Below are 18,021 nucleotides of genomic sequence, written 5' to 3' on the forward strand. Positions count from 1 at the left end.
GGACAAGGCAACAAAGCTTTGACACATGCAGTCTCTGCACGCCAGGGTGGCGCAGCTGACTTTTCCAGTGCTGGCATCTTCTGGAGAGGGTGCCAGGGTTGCCACTTGGCCCTGCATCTCACAAGCTTTGCAGCCCTGAAGCAGCACTGAGTTTTGTTTGGCTTCAAAATATATATACATATAATGAGGTCAACAACAGGCATCCTAGAGAAACAGTGTGATGCTGTGACTCACACTAGGACCTGGAGGCACGTCATGGCACCATCCCATGCCAGGAGGAACTTCTCTGAGAGTACGATGCACAGCTCTGTTGCAGCATCAGCAGTTTTTGCACCAAGTTGCATTTGGGCTGCAAACAGCCTTCAGCAAAGCTGCCAGCAAGAGAAAGAAGGAGAGGAGGGGCGTATCCTGCCAGGGTGCCTGGGGTACAGACACAAGGGTGTTTTCAGCCCAAGCTCCCCAGCAGCTCTCTGAGGCACCCTGCTATTGCTCCTGCTACAGACCACACAAATTCCCAGGTTTTAATATGGAGAACAGGGAGTTTAAGCTGATACTGGAGATATCCTGCCTTCTCATTTCACTGCTCTGCACAGATTTTTGCAGTCAGGGCCCAGGCAGGCACAAGCCCTCAGCTCCACACACACCTCACAGAAGTTCCTTTTGGGCACACACACTTCTCCGCACACCGGTGCCTGGGCACACGCAGACATCGCTCCTCAGCTTTCTAAGAATTCTGAAAGAAACCCCGAGCCGCTGACTAAGTCCCCAAACGAACGAGCCTAAGGAGCTTCATCAAGTCACCGAGAGCCGAAAAGGCTCATTAATCCTCACTCAAACCTACCGACGTTACAAATCCTTTGCTGCTACAAATGCCGTATGTTTTATCACCCTCCACGGCTCGCCATATTCACCAGTTCACCCCATTAAATAACACGGACCTTTTCTTTACCAGGGAGCTTCAAGCCTCCTTCCCTACACATTACTCATTTCCTCAACAGCAATAACTCGCCTAGTGCCCGTCCACGCTACGTGGGGCTGGGATGCCGCATCCACCACCGGCAGCTCTTCACACAGCGGTGCAACCCGCAGGATGCCAACGCTGGCCTTGACTCAGAAAAACATTTAGGAACGTGATTAAGTACAACATTATCCAGGACGGCAATTAAACACAGGCTTACAGGCAAGCACATGCTTAAAGGCTGTCCTGGATGGTGATGCTTGTGGAAAGCAGGGCCCCTTCCAAGGAAGATGCAAGTGCTGGGTGGGTCGACGCCGGCTTGTTTGTACCACTGCAGTTCGCACACGTGTGACCAGACTGGGGAGAAAGGAAAACTGGAAATCTCTCACCTCGGCTGCCGACGTCAGGCAGCTGGGCTCTTCGCCACAACCCCACACACTCCGAATTATTCTCCACGCCCCACAACGGCTGGCACAGATTTGACCACCACGTGTCCCACACCCAGGCCATCTGCAGTCGTTCCCAGGTTCAGGGTCCTGCCTGGCAGCACAACGGCAAAGGGGGGGCGTGGGGGCTGCCAGCAGCCCTGCGGTGACACACACTGAGCACCACGCTGTCTATACTAAATCCGCTTGATTCTTTCTTTGGCACTTTTGGGGGGCTATTCCTGTCTCCAGCTGGGAAAACAGTGGAACAAACAGCTTACTTGTGTTCTATCTCTAGGATGCAGCAACAGGAAAAGTCAAGCCCAGGGCGTCCTGCAAACCCTCTGTCCAGGCTCTGTCCTTCTGCATCCTCAGGTTTCTGTTACACAGTGGGGCTCTGCAACTGCGGTGTCCGCATGTCTGCCAGACCTAGTAACTGTGAAAGGGGACTGGAAACTTGTCAGGGGGAAGAAAGGAAAGCTCTCTCCCTTGTTTTTCTATTAACATTGGCTTTAGGAAATGTTTTCTTTCATATTTCTGTCAACGGCACAGAATACAGAATGGGTAGCTTTGAGAGTAAGAGGTTGCTATAGGGCTGACCTGCACCAGCTTCTTTATTTCTGTTTTGAGCCTCCAGCCAGAGGCACGCAGAGCTCAGAGCGCTCTGGAGCCTGCAGCAAAGCGAGGGTAAAAAATGGGAAAAACAGCTGAGCTGAGTTAAAAAAGTCGATGCACCAAGTTGTCGCTAGCGACGACGCAGGCACTTCGTGGGTTTCCACAGCAGGGAACAAATGCACCGGTCCAGCTCCAAACCCAAGCGCTCGCTCCTGCCCAGCTCTGCAGCGAGAGGAGAAAGCCCAACAGCAACCCGCACGCCCCATCGCCCCCGAGCAGACATGGGCCCCGAGACTGGAGGTGCAAAGACGCGCGGACATCTGCAGAAGCAAGGCCAGTCCTAGTCAGGAGGTTACAGATAGGGGAAATCAGTCAGAAAGGACAGAAAATCAGATTTTAAAGGCTGCTCTGCTCTCTGCTCGGATTCAGCTGCGGTTTACCCAGCTGCAACGTGTTTACATTTCTAGCAAACTTAATCCCGAACTCCTTGGGCCAGATATTCTAAGAAACGAAAGGAACTTTATTAATTATGTACTAGAGAGCTGCACCCACAGCAAGCTGCTCAAGGAGCCAGGCTTGGACTGAAATCTCCAGCACTATGTAACCCCCAGGAATTTCTGGATGTATTTTATGTTGGGTTTTGTTAATTTACTTTTTTAAAAAATAGGTGTTTTGTAAAATCCCGGATTTTTCCACTACATATTCTCACAGATACCAAGGTAGCATTCAGGCTCCTTGCTCTAAGTATGAATGATACTATCTACAAGAGAATTCAGAGCTTGGCAGGCTGAAAGCAAGCAATTCACCTTCAAGCAAGCACCCACCTACTACTTCTATGAATAATAAATATATTAATTTAAGTGAATAAAACGCAGGAGACCAGAACTTATTAGCAGCTGCACTGTGAATAACCTGTGCTAGCGATCTAACACCCGAGCCTGGAAAAACAGCCGTGTAGCTAAAAATGAAACTGAAACTTTTTCTTCGTTTTCTAAAGTTTCTTGCAAGTCAAACCAGTTTTCCTATGTGAAAGTCCTAAATACTGCCTCCTTGTACTGTCAGAGCTCCGTGGGCATCTGTTTTACCGCTATGTAAGACAGATTGAAAAGCAGATATTGCACATGGCAGAGCCCATGAGGCTGATGGATGGAGACACCAGCTTTGCTCCACATTGGTCTTTCGTATGAACTGTCACACTTTCATCTCCAATTTATTTGGGTCTGTTCCAATGCTACACTATACACAGGAACGGAGAGGAGAGCTTAATGTTAACCCTGCTTCGCGTGCACCGCCACAAACCCCCACCTGTTCTACTACAAACTCCCTTGGCCACGGTGCTCGCGATAAAGACAAATTTCACTCTGCCGGTCCAAAGCAGCGAGGGCGCGAGCGGGACCGGAGCAACGCCGCAGCCCACCCTGCCCAAAGGCTGGTTCGCTGCCCCAGGGACTTGCAGCTCGGGTCGAGGGGCAGCAGAAACCACCCGGGTGTACGAAACACATCCCAGAGTTCAGCAGGAGGGAAGCGCGTCGCCTCCTTTTCTCAGCTAAGGAGTTCGAGCAGAAAATTTCCCTGACAGTGTCTTCTTACGGCTGTAGTGTTATTATCGGTGTATCTCCTACAGAAAATATTCCTGGGGCTGCTGTTCCTTCAGCTTTCAGAAAAGCTTTGGTGCCACTGTGCTCTGAGGGAAAGCAAGTAACTCAGACTTGCAGGGCTGGCTGGTGGGGAAGTGAAACTCAGTATAATTTAATTTAGGAAAAAACCAAAAGCCCCCAACTCTTTGAGCCTGAATTACTCATGATTTTCCCTTGCAAAATGAAGGAAGAATTAGACACTACATTAACACCATGAGGATGTGGTTGTGAGGAGCAGGCAATAAGCAGAGAACGTCCAAATTAACCTAAGTCACAGTCTGGACTCATTCCTCTGTTTATGTACGTTTTTAAAGAGGTTTAATTAAACTACCACATCTTAAGATGGGATTTTCAAAGCTATATAAGCAATTTATAAGAATCCAGACTGCAAAGGGCACTTTGGGTGCTCATGATTCTTTGAAAATCCTCAACCGGTGTAATAGAGTTAATTTTCTCCTGCAAATTAGATACATATTTAGCCAAAATAACCTGGGGCCAGGTACAGAAGTTACAGATGATCACAACCTACACGCGAGGGCAGAGTTAAGGTTACAGATTCAGATTTGACTGCCACGTTCACACGTCAAAGCGTCAAATATCCAAAGTGTAAAAATACAAGATAGAGAAAACCAGGTCATCTTCCAGCAAGAAGTGGTTGGGCAGAGTCACCCAGTGGTGACCAACGTACTTGTGAAATCAATCAAATAATCAACCAAATCTAAGACTGGCCAAATTCTTTCACTAAAGCTTTAGATCTGTTTAAGGTATTTAAGATAATCTAAGTCCTTATATTGGCACAAGCTGTTTAAAATGATCTAAGGCTTTAAATTGGTTTAAGCTGCTTATGCAGCTTTAAGGTTTTAAAAAGGTTTAGACTGCTAAAAAACATTCCCCAAAAAGCAAGTGGGGTTATTTGTTGGGAGCTGGTTGTACCATTCCATGGAGTTTAACACGGTGCAAATGCAGAAATATGTAGTCAGGAGTGAAATATTTTGTTTGCAACACTAAAAGTCGAAGTCAGTGAGTACCAAGTCTAAAAATACTGAGGTTACAGATGGTTTCTATAGGCACAAGTTTGAGAGGAGCAGCACGCCACAGTTAAAGCACCAAGAACTACCTCTACCATCTTAAAAAAAAAAAAAAAAAACTAAACCAGAAAAAAGTTACCATATGAAATTACACAGAAACTTCGTGCAATAATCTCACCCTGTTACAAAAGAGTGGACAATGTGCCAGTATATAAACCCTACAAATTCAGCTTTCCTCTCCTCCTTCTTATTACTCTTATTTCCAGCTTTGTACCACCAAAATCCATCATCCCTTGTCGTGCTCTTCTCAGCATTACACCCCTTTGCCAGCCCACAGGTGTCTCTGGGGTTACGAAATCCAAGGAGCCTACGTGGTGCTGGAAAAGCTCAACAAGACCCCCCATTAGCCACACAGGTACTTGCCTCGAGCAACACGGCAGGGGGTGCTGGAACACACAAGGGCCAGGAAGGCTCTTCCAGGAGGCCAGGATGGGCTGCATCTCATCTTTGCAACACAAAGTGATCCCCACTCGAGGAAACTCTTTTGCGAGGAGCATGCTCCAGCCCCACGCTCCAAGTGAACTACCCATCTTGCTGGGGCGCAGAGCTCATGGCTGCAAGGAGCGCTTTTATTTTCTTGAGTCCTCCCCAGCAGGTCCAGCTGGGCTCAAAACATCCCCAAAGTCCCCAAAGCTCACCCCTCCATGAGATGCACGCTCTGGGTCTTGCTCCAACCCTGCACCCCGGGCTCTGCGACTGCTGCCCTGAGGCAAGACCTTTTGCCAGCCCCGGCTCTGCAGGGTCACCCTCTCACAGGGCACGGGACGGCTGCTGGGGCAAAGTCTGCTCCAGACCTTGGGCTCAGCCCCAAGCTTTGATCCCACCCAGCTTGTGAGATGAGGAGCCCAGAGCAAAGCTCAGCCCTGACTCCTGGAGCGCAGCGTTCAACTGTGGGGACAGAGTCACCACTTGTCCCTCGAAGAGCTCAAACCTCCTTCCTGAAACACTGTCCAGAAAACCAGGGCAAATCTCCTGCTTGAGGACACACCTTCTGTAAGAGTGGCAAGATCACATCTAGTCTCCTTTAGCCAGTTCGATCACTACAATTTTCAGTCTCCCTTTCTGCCCTGCGGAGGGGACGGTCCCATCCCTCCACGCCATCGAGATGCAGCAAATGCAGTTAGATTGGGACAAAGAGCCTTTTTTTTTTTTTTAGCCACTTGAGCACAGGCACCGTGGTACACAGCCACCCTCTGCTCTCATTTACACAAACATAAAGGCAGAGCATCTGGCCATGTGTCAAAAGTCTTTAATTACATGATCGAGCTTATCTTAAATATCTATTTACTGAAAGTTGTAAATAACACAAGATTGCATTCTCCCTGATAAACATCACCCAGACAAAGGGAAGTTGCAATTACATATTCAACCTATCGCTTTCTTATTCCATCTTTTGATTGCTTAACTTTGCAATCTTTATGTGATATTAATGTAGGCGTCCTCTCCCCTGCCCCTCCTTGCAGTTTGCTCTTGAGTACCAAGTTCATTTTATGGTTATTCAGTCACGGAGAACAAAATAATTTTTTTCATAATCAAGATTTTTATCCTAATACGCATTTTTGACTTGGGACTATGCTTCTTCAGGCAGCCTCAGTCCCTGGGCAGCTTCTGCAATGGCAAACACTGAGCAAAATCCAAACGACTAAGAAAAAAATACATAAACGCTGACAGAAATAGCAACAGAAGCAACAGAAACCTGTTATGCACAGTTAGCTGGGAAAATTAGCCTCTTGATTTTTCAATTTACCCAACCTTTTCCTCTGTAAGGAACAACAGACTGCTCAGGGATGGGTTCAGGCCTCAAAAGTGTACACAGCATCCCAAAACAAAGTGCAGAATAACTATGGATACAGACTGCTTACAGCTTCCTGAGAGTCCTCCCTATCTGAGGATTTTCATATGGGTTGCACGATCTTCATAAGTGATAACATCACACCAGGAGACAGCGCTGGAAAGTGCAAGGCAATGCCAGTACCGATAAGCTGATTTACCCAGGAAGGAGCAAGCCCTCACTGCACCCCAACATTTCGATGGCATAAGGAATATATGTCCTGCCAGCTGCAGGCAGAGAAATCAGAGCTTTTGTATCGCTTTATCATAACTTGTCACATTCCTGTGTTCATCGATAAGCCAAATTCCAGCTAAATTAGCTACTCTGGGAATTCAGTTACCTTCCTGGTATTCCCTATGCAAGTTTTCCAGAACACTTTGGAGTTCTGGTGTTATTTACATTACCGTAGTGCCTTGTTATTTATAGTATCGATCCCTGCCAGTTGACAAAGGGGTGTTGAAATTGGAGCATGGAAATGCAGTAAGAGGTGAAACTAGCATGGAGCCCTTCCCCGTGAACAAAGCCCAGCCTTCTGCTTCGCGGCCCGCTCTGGGCTGCCCAAGTTCACTGTCTCTGCACAATTCACTGAAGGGCACCTCCTTCCTGATTTTATCACCTACTCTGTATGACGGAGCACCCCGAAATCTCCACCAAGACCAGGGTCCCATGAAGCTGCACCCTATGCAAACAGCAAGAGCACCTGCCCGCTCAACAACGTGCCAGCTACGCCCGTGCCACACAAATACCCACAGCACTGGCACCTGCTGAGGTGCCAATGAGGAACTGAAGCCAAGGAACAAAATTTTTGCCTTCAAGGGTGATGCATTTCTATGGAAACAGAAACAAGGACTCTTTCTTCTCTATAACTGCCTACAGTGCAGGTGAAGACAACAGGCCTTGGGTAGCATCAACCCAACCATCAGCCTTCCCCCAGCACTGGGAGAGCATGTACATGTGCCTTGCTCCACGGACACACGAGCGTGCATTGGATGGAGGAAGACAAATCACTGTGTACGCTATGCAGTTTAGGAGCACACCAGGTCCCCATGGCTTCACAAGGGAAAACTAAATCCCACTGATGCTTAATCCACAGCATGCTTGAGGACAAAAATAACATAATTTCTGCCCCAACTGAGAAGCACGTCCTTCGCTGTCACTATAAACCAAGCCAGGTACATACTGAGCACCCCAAAAAACAACTCACTCGGCTGTAACAGCAATATCTTCCATTCGCTACCTTATTTATTTATTTAAAGCCTGCAGTTCATGCTCTGTCGAGTGCCCCCCTGCACCTTGCAGCCCGGGAGCTGCACACACGCTAGCACACCTCCTCAGCGCTGCTGAAGCTGGCCCGGGATCAACCTGCACCCCCTGAAGCGGGTGGTCTGACCCACACAGCCGCCCTACTCGCCACTTGCTCTTGGCCTGGCACCACATCTTGTTTGGAGACACTAAGCCACTCTAAATATTTTCCTTCAATCTGCTGTGGGTGCACAGTACATGTGCTTCACTTGCCAGGTAGCAGGTTTGGTTTTTTTGCCACTGACCGATGAATTAATCCAAGTTATAATCAAATGCAATTGTCTGTAAGGTAGACGTTGCCTGAGCTTGCTGGAGATGTCCCTGACACACTGGGTCATCTGGAGAATTCTTTTCTAGCATCAGATTCACTGCAGTAAATAGTTTTCAGACGAATCCTGGCCAAACTGCTTTTGAACAGCCATTAAAAACAAAACAACCTGTTTGGCTCAGCAATTTTCACTTTCCCATAAAATTCACAATGATGCCAGGACCACAAAAAAAAAAAAAAAAAAAAAATTGAAAATAAGTTAAAGCAACCAAAACCGGGGTGAATGGGAACATGCCTGCAACGTACAGGATTGCGATGACTTTGACAACAAACACAGACTCAGGTAAAGGCCATGAAATAAGCGACGAGGGATGATAAATTTACTTTCACAGACTAAAACACACAGGTAAAGGGGAACTGGCTGGTGAGGACTGGAAATCCCTTTGAAACACAGATGACGTAGGATGAACGTGGGTTAGAGGGACTGAGACTGGGGCAGGATGGGATGATGCTTCTGCAGCTGAGGCCATCCCAGGAGTCTGCTCTTTTGCACGTGAGCATTTGTTTAAAAGACCATATGAGCTCCAATCACACCTCTATCAATTTTTCCTTTGGTTATTTCCAACCTACTAGACCTTTTGGTTTCAAATCCACCATTTAGCAGAAACACCCATTGGGATATATAAAACACGCTTAAACTCTGAAGGCAACCAAAAAAAGTGGGTTAGAAGTTTTGTTTGCAGCAGAGGTGTATTTTGAAGGCCTCTGAGATCATCCCTGACATCATCATGAGTGGCACTCGCCTTTCTCACTTGCGCTTTAACAGAGTGATAAATTCTGCAGTGACTTATTTTCAGCAGATCACTTGTTACATCAGGGTTTACTCATTTCTTTTCGCCGGCAGCCCCCAAACCAGGGCCATGAGTCAGCAGCGGCCCTGGGCCTCTCCTCCAGAGATGCAGGAGATGGTCCAGCCACCTGCGGTTGTCTCCTCCACCGGAACGTATTGACCAAGCTCCTTTCGGAGATGCCCACGTGTCCCACATCGAGAGCTGCCAGACTGACGAAAGGGCACGTTGGAGGGGAAGCAAGCAAGAGACGACCTCTCCACTGCACTGAACATCTGGGCTGTTCAAGGGGCAGACAACCCCTCTGAAGGTCTCCAGTCCCGTGGGATACCCATGCAAGGAGTTTGCAAGCAGCCCCGGAGCGACAGGGCTGTGGGATCTTCCTCTCCCAGCTGCAGGGAGAGAGGCAGAGCAGCCAAGAGCATTAGGGTCAGGGTCATTAGGGCATCCTGGGTCACAACAACCCATCCAGATCAGCCCCAGGCCAGGACCAGCAGCTGGGCTCCTCCTGGGGACCATCCCAGCAGCTATTTCTGGGGCTCGCCCTCCCTCTGCTCCCAGGGGACGCCAGCAGCATCCCGTGTCCCTCAGCCACGAGGGCTTTCACACGTGGCCCCCTCAGAGCCCCAGCTGGCCACGCCGCATGCAACGTGCCTCCTTAAATTACTCAAGCCGTTGGGAACAGCAGCCGGCTGCGGTGTTCACCTCCAAACGGCCCAGACCCCACCACAGCACCCGCGCCCCCAGGAGCTGGGGTTGCTCCTGCTTCTCACAGCGAGGATCATCGGTGCAACAACACACATCTAGCAACAGCGATTACCTCTACAGTAAAATACGTTCCCCCATGCATTTCCCTACAGCACCAGTGCCTGCCCAGCAAATAATCATCTAAAAAAAAAAAAACCCTAACAGCAAGCACTGCTGTCTGCAGTTGGAGCTTAGAGTCAAAACTTATTACTTGTATTTTCAATCTGCCAGGGACTCACACTGAGATCTTGGCCAAATGGCTCCCCCTCCCTCCTCCCCATTTCCCACACAGAAGAAGAAGTAAGACGCAGAAAGGTTAAATGGGAACAAAAAAGGCCATGCTGCTTTCCCCCCCACACCTCAGTGAACCACCGAGATCAGAGCTGAGCAAATCCGTGGCTTACAGAGCTGCTACGTTTCCATTCTCGGCATAAAAGTTTCTGAGCTTTTTAAAGAGCTAAATGAACAGATTCGGCCTATGAATTCTGACATCCCTTTTGCAGTAAGGTCAGTAAAACGCTTAAATATGGGGAAGCAACAACCAGCCCTCTTAGGTATTTTTGAAGATCCTCTTCAGACAACAATGTGCACTTTTAAACAGCCAAATCAACCAGCGTGGTGGGATACACTATTCCTTGGTGCGTCCATACTAACCCACGTTGTACACCTTCCTTAACTGAGCCAGCTGCAGGTATTGAGCTTTACAAGGAGAAAGGAGATACTTTTCAGCCCCGAACAAGTCTAGAGTGGTCTGTGCTCCCACCAGCACAAGGCAGAAAGACTCACTCCCAGCTGGTCCAATTAAAAATGATGAGTTTAGGTCAATATTATGTTCCTGCTCTTGGCACCAATCCATTCCTCACCAGCTCCACATCGTGAACAGAGATTTCTGGTAATTGCTGGACCAGGCCAGGGCCAAGTGGAAATCCAGAATTAAAGTGCACCTGAGGAGGAGGCCTTTAAAGCTCTCTGAACCTGGCCTCCTTCAGGGGTCCATAAAACTTCTTGGCCCATCCACAGCTATCTCAATTCCCAGCAAATACTCCCATTTACATAACTTGATTGAACAGGCCAGCCACAGCCTTTACCAGAAATGAGCCAGGATGCTGGAGAGCCATTTGAAAGCCACGACCTCGCACGTCATGTACGTTTATAGGAGTTTTACAACTGTTTCAAGCAAAATAATGAACGGCATCCTTTGCAAGCACGATACAGTCAGGTGACCCAGGCTCTGCTGCCTCGGACAACAACAGTTTCATTTCCCTTTCTCAGGAGGCGATGAAAGGATAAAAGTTACAGTGATGCATGGCCACCAACTCCCACCAGTCCCAAGGTATTACAGAGACCTCATAAAAGAGCAACTCCTGGCAGGACTCAGATGCTACCACCTCTGCAGAGAAGCACGCTGGCTCTGGTACAGCACGAGACAAAATCCCCTGTGTCCTGCTCAAACTAACAGGAGGAGGGTTTGGGTTGGGCAATGCACAAAGGGTTTCATGACCCCAGAGGCAACAGAGCAGAAGCCCATGCCCTATAGAGGAGATTATTTGATAGGAAAAACGCTGCCTTTTCATCCTCCCCTTCCTTAGTTACCACCCACTTGGGCTTTCTCGGGAGGTTTCTCATCCAAAATGTTTCCCACCAGCCAGAGTGGAGTGAGAGCCCAGGACTGGAGACGAGCAGCGAGCTCCCACATGGCACCGCTTTGCAGAAATCCCGCCGAGCAAGCAGGCTGGCCAGAAGTAGGAAGAAATAAAGCCCAGCCCCCCCGTGTTTTGTTGCAGCTGGGAGAATTCGCAGTCTCCAAAGGGGAAAAAAAAAAATAAAAAAAAAAATAAAATAGAGTGGCGTTGGGCACGCTCCTTCCTGGGCACGGCGTGCAAACCAGAGAGAAAGTCCCATCCCCGCAGGACCACGCAGCCCTGGCGTGAGCCGAGCATCGCTGCCTCGGCACGAGGGAATGTGAGGTTTGGGGAAACATCCCTTTTCCTTGCGCCCCAAAGCACGAGGCTGCGGGTCACCAGCACCTGTCAGCAGTTGGATTTGCCATTTCTGGCAGAGCAGGAGGGCAGGGGACACGAGGCGCTCGCAGCCCCGCACCCAGCCAAAACCAGGCTTAGAGGAGTACTCCCCTACTGCTGGCTCCAAAACATATTTTAATCGTATCCTCATGCATACAGCCCATATCAAACTCCTAATTAAAAATTATTTGCTTTTGGCAGAGGGGGACAGACCAGACTGAATACTCAGTTTTGATTACTTTTTATCTGTCAGGTTAGATATTCACAAGTTCTCTTTCTAGGAAGCCTCAAGGGATTGTTTACATAAAACAAGCATTTTATTTCATGTGCTGCCCACCTTCAGCTTGCACAATTAATTGGGGTAAACTTTTTGCAGATCCTTTCCTTAACAGTCAGGCAAAAAAAAACCCTACAAATCACCTTGCATGCAGGCAGAGAAAAGAAACAGATCGCTCAAACACACTTAAACACACGAAAACATAAACGCAAACTTCCAGACAAAGGGCTAATTTCTGCCCTCGCAGGTTCATACTGCCAAAGGAGCTGGATGATCCCAGCGAGGGCTGGATTTGGCCCTCGGAGAGGCCACTGCAGTCCCTGCTGCAAGCCCAGGCTCGCAGCTGTGGGAACACGGCAGAAAACCTGGAAGCCGAGCGAGAGCCGCGGCCAGGTACTGCAAGGGGCTGCCGGGCGGCGGATGCCTCCACCTGCCCCCGCCACAGCCCAGGGGGCAACTCAAGCTCCCCAGCAAAGGACAAACCTCTGAGGAGAATCTCCCAGCGCTGCCCCAACGCCAGCCCCGAGCGTGCGGGCGAATAAAATCAGGGAGGGTGAAAAAGCAAAGCCAGTGCCCAAGCTTTGTGCAGGAGAAAGGGGATCCAGCCACAGGCAGGGATCTAGCTGGTAGAATGAGGGTTGGAATATTATTTTTTTTTAAAATATGTTTACACACTCTGTAGCATCAGGTAACAGCTGCCTCTTACTCCGCAGGGAGTACAAACGCAGGATGGGAAGCGGAGCAGGGCCTCGGCACAGGCACCAAGCATCGCCCTGGGAGGACGAGGCTCCCCACGGAGCAACATGTCCATTTTTCCCCCGACGCAGCAGCCAGGGTGCCCGACGGAGACGCGTGCCCCTCTGCACACCCGTGCCCCTCTGCACACCCGTGCCCCTCTGCACACCCGTGCCGATCTGGCACGTCCCTAACCCACGCAGCCTTCGCCTCCCACCACCCCCCAGCCCTGCCTCCCACCAGCAAGGGGGGAAAGGAAAAAAAAAAAAAAAGAAAAAAAAATCGCAATAATCTATGCACGTTGGGAGAAAATGAAGTTGCTGTCAAGCGACGATAAATTCATGCGCCAGCCAGGGCTAATGAAGCAGGAGCAAGCAGCAAAGTCGCTGGGAGCGCGGCGGGGACAGGGTTACAGGCTGGCTGCGGGCTGAGTGACACCGCTGAGGTTACCTCGGGCTTGGGGAGCTCGCCCATCGCGCCAGGCACGGCAGCCAGCTCGGCCACCCAGGGGATACACACACACGCACGTAGAGATAAGAGATATATATCTACACACACACACAGAGGCACCCCCGGCGTGCAGCGGGCGAGCGTCTCGGTGGCAAGCTGACACCTTTTGGGAGGCAAAATGGAATCTCGCCGTCCGGTTGTGCACCCGCAGCAAAGGGGGGGGGAGGGGGGAGAAAAATATACCATTTGCAAATGTGCACGCAGAGAACAACAAAAAAACACCAAAAACCCCCGGTGCCTACCTTTGCTGGGTGCCAGCAGGCAGATCCCGGACCGTTTTGGGTCGGTGGCTGTTCCCTTCTTTATGAAATGTTCAGCTCAGCCGGTGCTATTTGCATTCTTTCATTAGCACCTGTTTCAAGTAAGGAAGGAGAAAGCTCATTACGAGATCAGCTTCCTTTCAAAATAAATTATTAAAAAAAAAAAAATAGAGATGCACGCTGCCAAATAATAATAACGCTAATATTAAAAAAAAAAAAAAAAAAAAAAACCAAAACACATGTATATTAAAGCCCAAACTAGGCAGTTTAATAATGGGAGATCTTGCAGGTTGTGAGCATGCTCCAGCCGGAACAAATCCTTCCTCTGTTATTCCTCTGAATAAAAATAAACCACGATCAAGAAACCCAAACGGAAGCTTCCTCCTAGAATCCCTGCTGCTGAAAAATATGTAATAAATTCAGCCCGAAGACGCAGACTCTAATCAGCAGCTGTTTTCTGCATCCAAAGCCAGCCAAAGCCTCTCTTGTCTTTTCCCACTATGAGTCTAGGCCTTTTTGAAAAGGGTTTTAACCTTTTAAAGATACAGTGCACCAATTATCACTTCTGGAGGACTGTCACTCACGGCGCAAATAAATTAATAAAGCAGCAGCAGCGGCGGCACAGTCGGAGCAGGGGGAGGTGTGGTTTGCACTAGCAGTCTTTCTTCGTGAATATTTTTATACGATGTTTTAATAGGATTCCCCCCCCCCCTCTTTGGGAGAATAATAATAAATGGAAAACTTGCCACCCAGCTCTTGGATAAATGCATAGTCATTATAAAAATGAACAGCTGCTGGATGCGATTCAGGGAGTTGTACGGCCGCTCGTTATCAGGGTTAAATTTGTTGCGACTGAATTTTAGGTATTAACAGTTTCCGTCCCAGCCGGGGGTGTGAGAGGGTTAATGACATGCAGAGAGGAGCTCTGTCAAGTGCTTCCCATCAAACTAAGGATCAGGCTGCAAAGTTTGAACCGAGCAGCCCTGGCACAGCAATAAAGCATTCTTCCAGGAGTGGGATTTCGGTTTTTTAGCAAACCAAACCAAAAGCCCCCAAAAGCTCAGCCCTCCGCTAACAAGCACCGCAAAGCGCCGTGGCACAGCTCCCCGGAGGACACCACCGAGCCAGCTTCTCCCACCGGGGACTGGGGGGGGAGGGGGGGGGGGGTGCTGGGTCGTGTCCCCCCCCCCAAGCAGCCGTTCCCCAGGCCTGGCGCCCTACGGCAGCGTCCCTCCGGGTGCCATCGGCGCCCGGCCCACCTGGGTGACAATCGCATCCTCCTGGTCAGGGAGCGGGGAGCGAGGGGCCATCCCCGGGGGGGGGGGGGGGGGGGGGCTGCGACTCCGCACCCGGCACTCCGCTCCGGTCGGTCCTCTCTGCAGCCCCCGGCATGCAAACCATCAGGAGCAAGCGGTCCTCCCACCCTTCCCCCCCCCATCCCCACTCCCCCTTCCTCCTCCTCCTCCTCCTCCTCCTCCTCCTCCTCCTCCTCTTCAGCACAAAATCATCATATTTCATGTGTCGCCGCTCCCGCCTCGCCAATTGGCTGGGCACCCGCGGGCGGAAATGTCAGGACCCGCGGCCGCCCGTTCCCTCCGGGACCACCGGGTCCCCACCCCATTTGCCAACCCCCAGCTTGGGGCAGGGGGCTCAGGGCTGGCCATCTAAACTGGGGGGGAAAGGGGGTTTTGTGTGTATGTGTGTGTGTGTGGTGTTGGGGGCGGGGGTTTATGGCGCTTTGGCTCAGCTCCGGAGGGATGCAGCCTGCCAGCAACTTGACCTTGACCCGCACCGTTGCGTTGCGTTGCGTTGCGTTGCGTTGCGTTGCCAGCGAGAAGCATTTTCCGGATGACGGAGACCCGAGACATCTGCTCCGCTCCGCAGAGCCGCCCCGCTCCGCGCCGGGCCGCGCCGGGGGGCTGCGCTCACCCACCCCGCACCAGCGCCCACGGGTGCAGCTCCAGCCGCACCACAGGTACCGCAGCTGCTCGGAGGGACGATGCCTGGCAAATAGATGCTTTCTTTTTTGCTTGCTTTTTTTTTTTTTTTTTTCCTTTTTTTTTTTCTTTTTCCACATTTTCAAAGTCGGTGCGTTTGTTTACAGCTTGCCCCCCCCCCCCCCCCCCCCCCCCCCCGCTTCCAGTCCTTTCAAACAAGACGCATCAGCATGTTTCTTTATCATTATAGCTGGAGAAGCTGGGATTTGGAAACAGGGGCTTGCCTGAAGCTACCCAGTGTGGCGCAACAGCTCAAGCAGATAGACAGCCCAAGACTTCTCATCGTCTGATCATTTTTCTTCTCAAAGCAGGGGAAAAAATATCCAACGAACCTTCTTGGGAAATGGAGCAATGGAATAGCAGAATGGAATAATCCTGATGAAAACTGTCATCTACCTCCCCTGCAAACACACCACCTAGAAATGAAAGGTGAATACATCCAGTGACACTGAAAAATGTTCTCCTAAGGAGCAACTGAGCCATGCTTTCCTGCTGGGCTCTCTACCACAACAGAAGCGTAAGAAACAGGGAAAATACGATGGCCAAAAGCATTTTTTTTCGTGGCTGCTTACACAAGGATAAAAAAAAATTGCATTGTCACAAAAAATAAAGAGGATTTGAGTGCGGCAGTTATGGTACAAATCAGCTTATGAAACCCGCAGTTCTCTACTGATCGTGAAAAAACTCGGTTGTAAATGGGCAATACATTGGATGGAAGAGTCAAAATCTCCAAAGCTTCCTTATTTGGCCATCTGATGAGCAGCCTGCAGCCCAAGTCACATCAGCAAGTGGATCCAGCCCAAGGCAGCGTGCTCCTGCAAGGGAGCTTGGCAGTCACCATTTCCACCACCTACAATGTCCTCTACCTCCTTGTGTCAAGGCAAGTGCTTTGGCACAGCAGAAACTCATCACCACTGTGTGTCACTGTAGGCATTAAAACAAGCGCAGTAAGAGGGAAGAAAGTGAGATAATCGGGCTATTAAGCAAAAAAAACCCCACTGTCTCAGTCCAGAGCAACAGGACGCGGTTCTTCACGCTGTTCTTCCCCTTCCAGATTTTGAGACGAAGCCACACGAGACGCTTCATCACTTACACTAGCCTGTACTTCGTGTGACAGATGACCCAAGTCTATCATGGTACATCTGCAAGATGTCACGCAGCTCCATGCTTGAGCACCTGGGTGAACTAATGGAGCTACAGAAGTGGTGTCACCATGTTGGCATTGTGATCCTACCAACATCACCACCCTCATGTCAGACCAGATCTTCACGTGCACCCATGCTCTACCACACAGACAGTGGCTTGTCTTCACGGGCCTCACTTTCCACACTCGCAAGTCACGTGCAAAAATAGCTGTGCTACGAAAGTATGGCAGAGTTTATGGAAGTTGGTCAAGCCAACATCTAAACTCCTAAATGACTGGTAGCAAAACCAGAGAAGCCATTGTAACATGGTGCTGGGCAGCCAGTGCTTGACAGCCTCATGCAAGCAGGAGCACATAGTCCAACCTCCTGACAAAACACCACACTGCCCAGAACGAAATCCTGTTTTAACAAGACACTTTCTTCAGGAAAATGTACAATTAGCTTAAAATTTGCCCTTGCTGGCTATGTATGTCCACTGCTAAATGAGAGCCTCATCACCAGCCCACATTTACCTGGCTTCAGTTCCCAACCTGGGAACCTAGTCACTCCTAACTGAGTTACCCTGAGCAAAGCCAGAGTCTTGGTTTTGTTCCCTGTGAAGCTTCAACGACAACGCCCAAAATGGGCAGGAGTTAGAGATGACCTGCTGCCACTTTTGCTCTCCATTTTTGCTCTTTTAGACCCTTAACTTTATCTACATAGGGGAAGGATAAGAGGTGTCGAACAATTCTGCTTTGAGGAGTATACTGCACTTACAGTCATTCAAGCTTCCTCTGACATCACACAATTTTTAGGAGATTCTTCCAGAAAAACACATACTAGAAGATGGCACAGAAGTTGCGGCAAGCCTGATTCACCCCTAGAAATGGAAATCAATAAAGTCATCCTGAAACCAATTAGCTAACTAGGTTTTAATCATTTTCATATATGCCACGTTGAAATGGCACGACCCCTTCTTACAGAACACCGCAGGCACCCAGCATCCGAGCAAGTGCTTTGTACCAATTACCTTAGCACTTTGTTTGTCCCCCTGCTTTTTTTAACGGTGATACAAATTCAGCTTTTCTCCACTCTTCTGAAACTTTCCCAGCGGTTCAAAAATTTTTATAAATCAACATTAACAGCAGGGTGAACTCCCTGCATAGCAATGGAAAGACCTGCATTACAAATCATCCATGCCTTCACACACCGAGAAGACAGAGCAGGGTCTGAAACCAGGGAGACCCCACCCGCGATGGGTGCATGAGTTCACTGCTCCCTATGCAGTGAAGCACACCCTCATTAGAGGCGACACACTCCACAAAACCCGAGCTAATAAATTCTGTGGGACTTATTAGTTGGGCTCCATACTGGAGCT

Source organism: Leptosomus discolor, chromosome Z, assembly GCF_034619465.1.
Source record: "Leptosomus discolor isolate bLepDis1 chromosome Z, bLepDis1.hap2, whole genome shotgun sequence".
NCBI lineage: Eukaryota > Metazoa > Chordata > Aves > Leptosomiformes > Leptosomidae > Leptosomus > Leptosomus discolor.